Source organism: Elephas maximus, chromosome 8 (genome assembly GCF_024166365.1).
Source record: "Elephas maximus indicus isolate mEleMax1 chromosome 8, mEleMax1 primary haplotype, whole genome shotgun sequence".
NCBI classification, from domain to species: domain Eukaryota; kingdom Metazoa; phylum Chordata; class Mammalia; order Proboscidea; family Elephantidae; genus Elephas; species Elephas maximus.
This window is the reverse complement of record NC_064826.1, coordinates 70,706,937-70,719,728: the sequence shown is the minus strand read 5'-3', so window position 1 is coordinate 70,719,728 and position 12,792 is coordinate 70,706,937.

The window sequence follows — 12,792 nt, the reverse complement described above, 5'->3', positions numbered from 1 at the left end:
ACAGACTGAATAAGTGTGATGAAAGAATACAACCCTGACGCACACCTTTCCTGACTTTAAACCAATCAGTATTTCCTTGTTCTGTCCGAACAACCGCCTCTTGATCTATGTAAGGGTTCCTTACGAGCACGATTAAGTGTTCTGGAATTCCCATTTTTCACAATCTTATCCATAATTTGTTATGATCCACACAGCCGAATGCCTTTGCATAGTCAATAAAACACAGGTAAACATCCTTCTGGTATTCTCTGCTTTCAGCCAGGATCCATCTGACATCAGCAATGATATCCCTAGGTCCATGTCCTCTTCTGAAACCAGCCTGAATTTCTGGCAGTTCCCTGTCGATATACTGCGGCAACTGTTTCTGAATGATCAATGATAGGATAATATCCATATGCCTACGAGGAAGACCAGTTAATAGGACTATTCAAATTTACGCACCAAACACTAGGGCCAAAGATGAAGAAATAGAAGATTTTTATCTGCTGCTGCAGTCTGAAATTTCAACATGCAATCAAGATGCATCGATAATTACTGGTGACTGAAATGCAAAAGTTGGAAACAAAGAAGAAGGATTGGTAGTTGGAAATACGGTCTTGGTGATAGAAACAATGCCGGAGATCGAATGATAGAATTTTGCAAGACCGAGTTCTTCATTGCAAATACCTTCTTTCACCAACATAAACAGCAACTATACACGTGGACCTCCCCAGATGGAACACACAGAAATCAAATTGACTACATCTGTGGAAAGAGGCAATGGAAAAGCTCAATATCATTAGTCAGAACAAGGCCAGGGGCCGACTGTGGAACAGACCATCAATTGCTCATATGCAAGTTTAAGCTGAAACTGAAGAAAATCAGAGCAAGTCCATAAGAGCTAAAATATGACCTTGAGTACATCCCACCTGAATTTAGAGACGAACTGAAAAATAGATTTGATGCATTGAACACTAGTGACTGAAGTTGTGGAATGACATCAAGGACATCATACATGAAGAAAGAAAGAGATCACTTAAAAGACAGAAAAGAAAGGAAAGATCAAGATGGATGTCAGAGGAGACTCTGAAACTTGCTCACGAACGTCAAGCAGCTAAAGCAAAAGGAAGAATTGATGAAGTAAAAGAACTGAACAGAGGATTTCAAAGGGTGTCTCAAGAAGACAAAGTAAAGTATTATAATGACATGTGCAAAGAGCTGGAGATGGAAAACCAAAAGGGAAGAACATGCTCGGCATTTCTCAAACTGAAAGAACTGAAGAAAAAATTCAAGCCTCAAGCTGCCATGGTGAAGGATTCTATGGGGAAAATATTAAATGACACAGGAAGCATCAAAAGAAGATGGAAGGAATACACAGAGTCATTATGCCAAAAAGATTTAGTCGATGTTCAACCATTTCAGGAGGTGGCATATGATCAGGAACTGATGGTACTGAAGGAAGAAGTCCAAGCTGCTCTGAAGGCATTGACGAAGAACATGGCTCCAGGAATTGATGGAATATCAATTGAGATGTTTCAACAAACAGATGCAGCACCGGAGGTGCTCAATCGTCTATGCCAAGAAATATGAAAGACAGCTTCCTGGCCAACTGACTGGAAGAGATCCATATTTATGCCTATTCCCAAGAAAGGTGATCCAACCGAATGTGGAAAGTGGATATTTTTTAGAACGCATGAAACTCCAATGGAGATAAAATCTCTAGAAGTCTAGTGCCCATAAAAGAAACAGATGAAGTTATCAAGGAAGTGCAGCTCCCCTCCCCACCGTCCACTGCCCATAAGTGACCGATCCCTGGTAGTTTCAGGAAATTCTACCTAATATTCAAAATGTAGAGAGTTCCACTGCTACTTAAACAATTTCCGTGAATGCCAGCATAAGAAAAATTTATGGTGCAAGGATAAACTGATAGTAAATTCTGATGTAGGCAGTATGAAAGGAAATACAAACTATTATTTGTGATTATTGATGAAAATTCAAATAAAGTATTTGCAGAAATTAAATGTAAGTTATAAAGATAACACATAAAATCAAGTGAGGTATGTTTCAGAAAGTGAGAAGGGAATGCAATTATTATTTTAACATGGACATACATGAATATTATTCAACATATTAGCAGATTTGATGAGCAAAATCACACAATCTCCTCTATAGATTCATTGTACAATAGAGCTCTCTCTTTTTGACTAGTTCTTCCCCTGACCCTGGATGTAATTTTGGTATGGAGTACAGCTTATCCAACACTCTCAGATAATAAAAATTTCTCCAGTCACTTTAATCCAAAGTGAACCTCAGTTTGATAATAATATCCAGTTCAGTATAATTATCAACACTCTAACCTTCATTCTAATTTTAATCTCCTGCTTGAGTCTGCTGTGGGAAAGATATCTGCCATGGGTAAAAGGAAAGTAATCAGATGATTCTCTCTTCAAGTCTACTCATCCCTTTTCCCCAGCTTGCTAATTGTAGTTTCTGACACATCAACCATCAGACATGGGGCGGCAGAGGTGGCGGGGCGGTGAATAAGAGGTAATGGACTGGGAAATTCTCTCTTGACCTTTCAGTTGTAAACTGGATTTGACACTTTCTTGTTGGATATGCGATTAAGGTCACTCTTTCTTTTTTGAGCAGCTTTGTGATTTCCTCACATACCATTCCTATCTCTATACATCATCCTTCTATTGTCTCTGGACAACCAGGCGGACATCTGCAGCATTTTTTTTTTTTTTTTGGCTGAGTTGTTCTTTCACTTTCACATGGTTTTCTTTGGAAATTTATTAAAAAAAAAAAAAACACTGATTCTTTTCTACCTGTGGACATTATCTGTTTCTCTAATTTGCAAGCATATGTTGCTTTAGTCAAATCCTTGCCATTTAAATAAATGCCAACTAATTATCATATTTTTTTTTTTCTAAAGAATTGCTGCTTCTACCTTTCGCTTGGCTTCTGCAGTCTCATTTATAGGCTGAAACTGGGTGATTGTCTAAGGGTTACAGCAGCAGTTTTCAATCAACTCCTTTGTTGTCATTTGGTAGCCAAATAAAGTTAGAGAAAAGCACATTCTTCAATTCTTTTGGACTTTACTATTTTCATTTAATATTACAGAAGGTTAATTGTGAAGTCTTTGTCAGTATCATGCCAAATGGAAATGATTTATTTAACTCAGGATTTGTCTTTATTTCTCTAACGGAAAAAAGGAAAATCTAATATTATTTCTTGAGTTTGAGCTTAACCTCTGGTCTTACGTACTTTATAGGAAACAAAACAGCTGGATTTGAAACAGGTCCTCAATTTCTGAACAGTGATGTAATTTCTTCTCTAAAAACTTTTCAATAGTTGCAAGGTGTTTTTGGTCTTTGTATAAGAAAATATGCTATTTCTTTTAAGCAATGTTCTTGTCCTTTCTTGTATCTGTTGTTAACAGTACTTGTTACTTGATTAAGTTACCGGGAGGAACAAGACCAGAGTGACAATCATACAGTATGGCTATCAAAGATGCAATATTGTATCTCTCCCCTTGGTTCACGGTTCAGTGTACAAGCGTACAAACATTTTGCAATGCCCATCATTGCAGCCACATATGAATTACAAGTTATTCTTTACAATAATATATTTGGCCCTGCCCGCCCCACTTGAGTTTGACAGAAGAAAATACTACAGTTGATTAAATTTATGTTTTAACGAAAAGTAAGTTCAGATGAATCTTAGGAAAGCTTTCTACTTTTGGATATCTAGTTTAGCTAAAAGGATATAAATATTACCAAAATCAAGAATATAAAACAGTAAACAAACATCTATGCAACTATGCATCCATGCCATTATTCATAAAGGATATATTATAGCAATATTTCCTTTTTACAGAACCATCAGATATTGATGGTATTAATACCTAATGTACATACGTATCCTACTTAGGTAGTCAGATGTACCTAAGGGAATAATAATAAAGTATACTTTATGATATAGTTGTACATAAAAATGCACAATAATATGCAAGACTATTAAAGAAATATTCCAAATAAAGGGTTCCTCTTTGTGAGTGAGTTAATTCAGCATTTATGACTGCTGGGAAAAACAAGATGAATAAGAACAAAGTTCTGTCAAATAGACAAAAAGGACCCGTACATTTCTAACTATAACCAATACCAAGATGTGGACATTGCAATAATAATAGTATAAATAGTACAATAGATGTCCATAAAATCATATATTAATATGAAAAGGGTAATCATGAACTATTTATAAAGAAGATAAATTTGAGCTGAAGCTTAAATTTTCAGGTAAAGAGGTGTCATTTTAATTATAAGTAGGGGAAACAGATGAAAATATATTTAAAGCACTCAAGAGAACCCAACCAAAAAATCCTGTGGCCACCTAGTCAATTCTGATTCATAGTGACCCTGTAGGACAGAGTAGAACTGCCACATAGGGTTTCCAAGGAGCTTTAGGTTAAAAGCTGAGTCCTTAACCACTGCATCACCAGGGCTTCACATTCTGAGAACAGAAGGAAGAAACGTGAGTTAAAATCAAAGATATAGGGAAAGATACCATACCTCCTTTACAAGTATACAAAAGGAGGTAAACTCTAAAGGTTGGTCAGAACCAGATAATGATGTCATGTTAATGAAAGAGGCCTGCTTTCAGGCTGTGGTAAATGAAAAGTCTAGCCAGCACAAAATCGGAAGTAGAGAGATAAGTGTTGATAAAATGTTGGGATCCCATTTTACCCACAAACAGTCAATGGTGGGAAACCCTGGTGGCATAGTGGTGAAGTGCTATGACTGCTAATGAAAAGATCAGCAGTTCAAATCCACCAGGTGCTTTTTCTTGGAAACTCTATGGGGCAGTTCTACTCTGTCCTTTAGGGCCGCTATTCGTCAGAATCGACTCGATGGCTGCAGGTTTGTTTTTTTTTTAGTCGGTGGTGAGACAGATACTCTTGAAGATGGTTTTACTTTTCATCAAGTGGCTGACAAGAGGTGGAATGATCAGATCTTTATTTAAGACAAATGTTGCTAACAGTAATCTGGAGACTGGCCTGCAATGGGAAATAGTTTGAGAAAAATACCTATTGGCCTAAGGATTTTTCAGTAGTGGCACTAATGACATTTGGGGTGAGAAAAATTCTTTGTAATGGGGAACTGTTCTGTTGATTATAGGATGTTTAGCAGCATCCCTGCACTCTATCTACTTGATACCAGTATCACACCCTCATCCCCCAGTTGTGACAAACAAAAATTTCTCCAGACATTGACAAATCTCCTCTGGGGACAAAATCATCCCCTCCACCTCCCCATCTCACATTGAGAACTACTGGTCTAACACAATTGTTCAGAGATAAGTGCAAAGGAAGGGTAGAGATTTTAGAGGTAGAAGAGCAGGACTTCATTGGACATGCTGGGCAACAGAGAAGGAGAAATCAATAATGATACTTCATTAATTATCTAGATTTGAATGACAGGGTAGGCGATGATGACATTAACTAAACTCTAGACTCCTGGAGCAAGACCAGGTATGAGGAGTAAAGAACGATTGCATTTGCAGCATATAAGGTGTGAAGTGCCCATAGAATAAGGCAGAGGAATAGACCAGACACTTGGAAATTTGAATCAGGAAATCTATAAGGGAGTTTCATTGGAAAAATAAAATAATTTTGTGAAAGTGATTTCAGAATTATCATACTATTTACTTGGAAAAATCCCCATCCTATTCACCTCCACACTATCTCCATCCATGTATTTTTACCTTTCCAAAAGATGTTTGGCCATAATAATTTAATTAAGACTATTTAGTTCCTGTGGCCAAATAATTTGTGGTTTATCAAACAATCATTCTTCTTTTTTCTCAAATGTGTTCTGATTTTAATTTGGCAGCAATATGCCCACTAAATTATTCCCCTCCGTCAGCTTTAGGCCATAAACCATGACTGAGCTAAGCAATTTTGGTTGGGTATGGTTGACCCGTTTACCTTTGCCAGTGATTAGTTTCAGGGTTGGCATATGACCAAATTCTCAATAATGAGTGTAATGGAAGACTGCTGGGACACTAATGAGAAAGATTTTTCTTTCTGCTGAAAAATGAAGTCCATGAAGGAATAAGGACTTCATTTTATCTTTGGTTGCTGTTATTTGAGTACATGATTTTCAGAGTTGATACAGACATGTTGCAACCATGAAAGGAGATACTGTTAATACAATGAGAATTGCAGAGCACAGAGAGGATGAAAGAACTGGGTCCATGTCAACACACTGATATTCTCCAGAACTGTCTAACTTTAAGTAACTTTAACCTTACTGCAATAAGGAAAAAAAGAAAAAAAATCTTTTCATTGACTAAGACGTAACTATTCAAACATTTTAACACAGATTTGATAGTGTCTTAACAGATAGATAAATACCTGCCATTCAGTTGACTCCAACTCACGGAGACTTTATGTACAATGGAGCAAAATGTTGCCTGGTCCTGTGTCATCCTCGTGATCTCTGCCATGTTCAAATCCATTGATGTGGTTAATGTGCCAGCCCATCTCACTGAGGGTCTCTGTCCTCATCCCTGGCCTTCTACATCACCAAACATGACGTCCTCCTCCAGTAATTGATCTCTCCTGAGGACATAACCAAAGCAAATGAGTTGGACAATGTTCTGTTATGAACCATAAGGTTTTCACTGGCTAATTTTCAGAAGTAGATCTTCAGGCCTTTCTTTTGTGTCTGTCTTAGTCTAGAAGTTCTACTGAAATCTGTCCACCATAGATAACCCTGCTAATACACCCTATTGACTATCCCATTACCTGACATTTCACATTTACAAAAATAGTAAAAAAATCTACTATCTGAATATTTTGCACATTAATAATGTATATCTGGCAGTAACGAATGTCAAGGTGTGAGGTGAGAGTAATGTTGGCTGTGATGGTTAAGGTTATGTGTCATCTCGGCTGGGCCATGATTCTCAGTGGTTTGGCAGTTATGAAATGATGTAATTTGGAAGTTATGTAATGATGCAGTTATCTTCTATTTTGTGATCTGATATGGTCATCCTCCATTTTTGCATAACACTGATTTCCCATAACAACCTGGTCTTTGGAACCTAACCATGCCAGTAACTGAGGATAGGGTTTACTTGAAATACTGGTGGCATAGCTTCCAGCATCACAGCAGCATGCAAGCCACCACAACAGACAAACTTACAGACGAGTGATGGATCTTAACTGAGATAATGCATCTATCTATCTATTTGTAAGAGAAAATCATTAAACTAGAAGTTTCTCTAAGGAAGAGAACAAACTAATGCATAGTAATTGGGTCAAGAGGGTGGCAAAAGAATACAAGCACAATTCCTCCATGTATTTTTTGTTAATAAATACATATTAATGTTAGGTTAGTTAGCCATCTGTGAAAGCAGAGAGAAGAAGAGCAAATCAAAATTCACCTTTCTTTTGCCATCATATTAACCATTCTTTTCTGAATTGTTTTATGGACTCCTTTCCAAGTTTATGAAATTATGTCAATCTTGGAATTGGTAGGCTCTTGCAAAAAAAAAAAAAAGTTCTTATTCATAAAACAAAAGTTTTTTTAAAATCATTAATTCCACCTTAAAAAGAGGATTTCTGAAGTGCATAATTTTCAGTCATTTACTAATTTTTCTTCTCTCTTTTCCCCGATCTTAAGAGCAGACATAATTCCAACTTAAAATATTTTTCCTCTCTAAGTGGAAAGGATGAAGATGTGTTATGAAGGTTGGAAATCCACTTAGCTTCACCAGTGATTGCTGTGTAGCTGCAGATAAGTAATTACTTTTTAATAAACTGAGATGAGAATCTTAATCATTAATAAAATTTGTCAGGTGTGGCAGAATCCCAGATGCTTGCATAATTCATCTCATCCCCCCGTTTAAGTAAAATCATCTGGGAAATATGGCTAATTGCTTGTAGTATGAAAATATGTCTAAATACAAGAGTTTTTTAAAATGTAACAATGATTTAATTTGTGGAAATTCATCCAACAACTACAGGAGAAATACGACTTGGATTTAAAAAACATGCAAAAAAAGAGATCAGATCTAGGATTGATTAAGATATGAAATGGTATTACTGCTTGAGATTGACAAGAAAGTAAAAGCAATCAGGTGACCCACAATACAAAAAAAAAAAAAAAACCTGTTACTGTCGGGTTGATTCTGACCCATGGCAACGTCATTTATTACAGAGTACAACTATTTCATAGGGTTTTCTTGGCTATAGTCTTTACAGAAGCAGATTACCAGGAACCTCTGGGCAGGTTTAAATTGTCAACCTTTGGGTTAGTAGTCAAGCACAAGCTATAAGGGAAATGATACCCTGCTTCTATAATTGGAATGAGACGGACTTGGGGAGGATCTTGAACAGTAGCAACATCCTTTGTCTTGTACAGGGGGAAGTGTTTTCTGAGCCAATTTGAGTGTATAGTAGCACAGTCATATGGAACGACTTCTCCTTCATCAGGATATAAAAATGTGGGAAGGTGTCTTAAGCTGGGTTCTCTAAAGAAGCAAAACCAGTGAAGCATATATCACACACACACACACACACACACGTGTGTGTGTATATATTTATACGGAGAAAGAGAGATTTATCTAGAGGAAATGGCTCATGTGGTTGTAGATGCTGGCAAGTCCCAAGTCCATGGGCCAGGTGTCAGGCATCAGGCTGTAGGCTTCTCTTAACTCAGGTAGCTGCAGGGGCTGATGGACCCAAGACCCTCAGATCAGACGGCAGGCTGCTGGCTTATAGCCGTGAAGGCTTACAAATCCAAGATCAGCAGGTAAGATGGGCAGGCTGCAGGTCCAAGTCCCAAGAACTGGAGGTCAGGTACTGATGAACCAAATGCAGGATCCAAAACAGAGCAAAAGCCAGCGAGCTTTGGCAGAAAGTCCACATATATTTGATATAGGCCACACCCCTAAGGAAACTCCCTTTCAACTGATTGGCTACTCATAGCAGATCTCATCATCATGGTGATTACATTATATCAGATGTCATCACTGAGGTGATTGCATCATTATATGACTGCCAAACTATATCATAACTGCCAAACCACTGAGAATCATGACCCAAGCTGACACACAACCTTAACCATCGCAGAAGGGATCTTAGAAAGTACGGAATTCCAGATTGTGTGGGTGTGTTTCTCATTCATATAAAGCTCAGAAAAAATAGAAATCAATTCACCTAGGAAGTACTTTATGATAGAACCACCTTTTTCAGTTTGTCACTTTATTGGTAATCCTTCAACACCAAGTAGAAATTGTGTTTGGATAATATTAAGTTCTCTTTGTTTGAATATTATTCTGAAGTTGCCTCTTACTATTTGTTTCACGTGACTGTCTCATTAAACACTCATATACACAAACTTTGCTCAAATAAATATGTGTTTCAAAGACTGTGGTAAGGAAATGTGTTTTCTATCCTTTTTTAACCCTTCTCTCTTTATCATCCTTGCCACAGTGCTTTAGATACAGTAGAAAGTAAAAAAATTAAATTAACCAATTAATTTTTTTTTTTTAGTGAAACTCATACACATGCAACAAAATTAAGCTCCACTTAATGGTTATTCATTTAACCAACCTGCAGTTGAGGACATTTTAATATATAAATTAATAAAAACTAATCTTTTGAAAAATACATAAATCTCTTAAGCATATAAATTCATCTCCTGTCATTTCAGCCCAAACTCTGATGACAAGTTGTTGTTGTCAAAAATAGGCAAAGTAGCTGCTAAGTGTAAAAATTTTTGACAGCATTTCACAGCTGTTTCCTAAGATGTCATTCCCTGTATACTTGGGAGAGCCAAGTTAAACATTTTGCACTGTTAATCTTAAGAAACTATCATAGTAAAAGTTTTACAAGATGAATCAAGAGTGAATCAACATCAGTAGTTCACTATAATATTCCTATTTTTAAAAGGATCAATTTCTCCCTAGAAAGTGAGCTTTATCCTCCATTAAACTTCCAGGACATTCACCGAGAGGGCTTTAATAGCTCTCTCAATAGTATTTTCCTTAGCAGAAGATAATAATATTGATGTGTTTTATAGAAGCATTTTGTGTGATAACAGTTAAAAATTATCTCTAAATTCTGGGGACCCGTGAACTCATATCAAAAACCATGTAAAGCTACAGTTTTACATCTCTTATCTAATGTTAATTTCTCTCTGAACTATGTTTTCTTTGGGGAATTTGAAAAAAAATATTTTTTTATATTAGAGTATGCTTGAGACAACTGTATTTTCATTTAATTAAAAGGGTATAAATGAGAACACCAGAAATGTGACAGCATTAAAAATCCAAAGTGTGTGTGTGTGTGAAGCCATTTGTGAACCTTGAGTGTAGGACTTAGGTGAGAAGTACCTTATAGCTTATCAGTCCTTGGATTTTCCTTGCTAACATAGTTATAAACATGGATGGCCGGTCAAAATCGAAGAAAAGCAATATTAATTTTAAGAAGGGTTTTCTTACATGCATTTGCAGTAAACCATTTCTTTTTAGTGACCGTAAGGTTTATGCACTATCAACATAACACATCATGCCTGGTTTCATCTGCAATTATAAAATGTCATCTTCCAAGATGTGATAAACTCAGCAGGTTGAAGTGGATGCAGTTCACTAAAGCCCTTGACTCCAGCTTTAAGTAAAACTTTTGCTTGAACAGGTTAAAAAACAGGATTAAAAAGGGGGAAAAGGCAGCTAGATTTTTATTTTGCAATATTGTGTAATTAATAGTGCATACTCAAGAAATCTCTGAAAGCATAAGGACACGTTTTGCCTTGGTGATAGATTATCTGACAGAAATACAAAAATATAAATATAGAACCTGAAAAGTATTGTATATCAGAAAAAAGCTTTAAAATGTACGGTATAAAGATACTGTGGTCCCTTTTAAACTGTGAAATCGGTCTTGGGAGTAAAGTCTGTAATAAGATTTCATGCTCTCATAACAACTAGCACAGTACTAGACATATAGCAAGTTTATGCCTTGCAAAGTTGTTATGAAATGTTAAACAATTCTAATTTGTAAGCATTACAGAACTATAACTGCACTCTTGGAAAACTCAATATCCTAGATGGTAATTTTAGAAGATCATTTGAAAAATTTCTTGTGTCCCAAGCAGTTTAAATGACAGTACGCCTACTCCTTGCTTAGAGACTATCTAGTTATTTGACATTTCATATTTACAACTATAGTAAAAGATCTACTGACTATATTGCATATTAGCGATGAACCTCTAGCAGTAAAGAATGCCAAGAGGCAAGGCAGGAGTAATGCTCGCTGTGATGGTTAATATATGTCAAGTCAGTTGGGCCATGATTCTCAGTGGTTTGGCAGTTATGTAATGAGGTAATTTGGCAGTTATGTAACTATGCAGTCATCCTCCATTTTGTGATCTGATGTGTTCATCTCCCCTTTTTGCAAAACACTAATTTTTGCATAACGACCTGGTCCTTGGAACCTAACCATGTCGATCAGTGAGGAGGGAGTGTATAATTTCTTCATACAATACTTAATCAGTTTCTGTTATCATCAAGAACACAGATGCTCATGAAAATTTTGAAGTTGAGTTTTTTTTTTAATCAGATATATGTAGAACAGAGATGTATACAGACATTTTACATTTTTTAATTGGTGGTGATATGTTGTGGAAATCTGTCTTACCTTTTTGGACCTGCCTCAAGGATCACAATCATATATGAATCATCTCGTGTGTAAATTGTTTCCCCAACCAGACATACTTATCAGGCTGACCAAATTAGCATAGAGTAGATTCAAGAAAGTTAGGAAGAAATCGGAGAATAAATTTTTAAAGCTTCATATTAATTTATTTACCATATAATAAGAATGCAATACAGTTCAAAATTAGAGTTTTTAATGCTTTTATTTGCAATAAAATAAAACTACCTAATTATAAAGGCAATTGCCTGCATATTGTGAGAAAAAAAAATTAGTTCTGATTTCACAAAGTTTTTGTCCCCCTGCTGGTATGCAAATAGTTACTTAGCAGGAATCATTACCCAATGAAAATTATCATGAAGTATTAACGACCTGATAGAAGAATGTTCCATAGAAAAGAATCTATAATGTTAGATCCAGAAGGAAACGCTGAAATTTTTTTTTTGTTAAATCCTTTCATCTAGAAGATAATTAATTTGTTGTTGTTGTTGTTAGGTGCCATCGAGTCAGCTCCGACTCACAGCTACCCTATGCGCAACAGAACAAAACACTGCCCTGTCCTGTGCCATCCTTACAATTGTTGTTATGCTTGAGCTCATTGTTGCATCCACTGTGTCAATCCACCTCTTTGAGGGTCTTCCTCTTTTCCGCTGACACTGTATTCTGCCAAGCATGATGTCCTTCTCCAGGGACTGATCCCTCCTGACAACATGTCCAAAGTATGTAAGATGCAGTCTTGTCATCTTTGCCTCTAAGGAGCATTCTGGCCGCACTTCTTCTAAGACAGATTTGTTCGTTCTTTTGGCAGTCCATGGTATATTCAATATTCTTCACAAACACCACAGTTCAAATTAATTTGGGAGGTCAGAAATCTGAAATAATGTGCCACAGCTAGTTAGAGTCAGACTTAGGACTAGAACTTAAGTCTCTTAATTTACAGGCCAATTTTATTTCCATTAACATGCAAATTTTCACTGGACAGATTATAATCATTACCTACTATCCCTCTCTTGGTAGAAGCTCTCTACTTTGTGTTAACATTCATATGGAGGAAATCAGTATGATCTTATACTGTGAGATAGCTCTCTAAA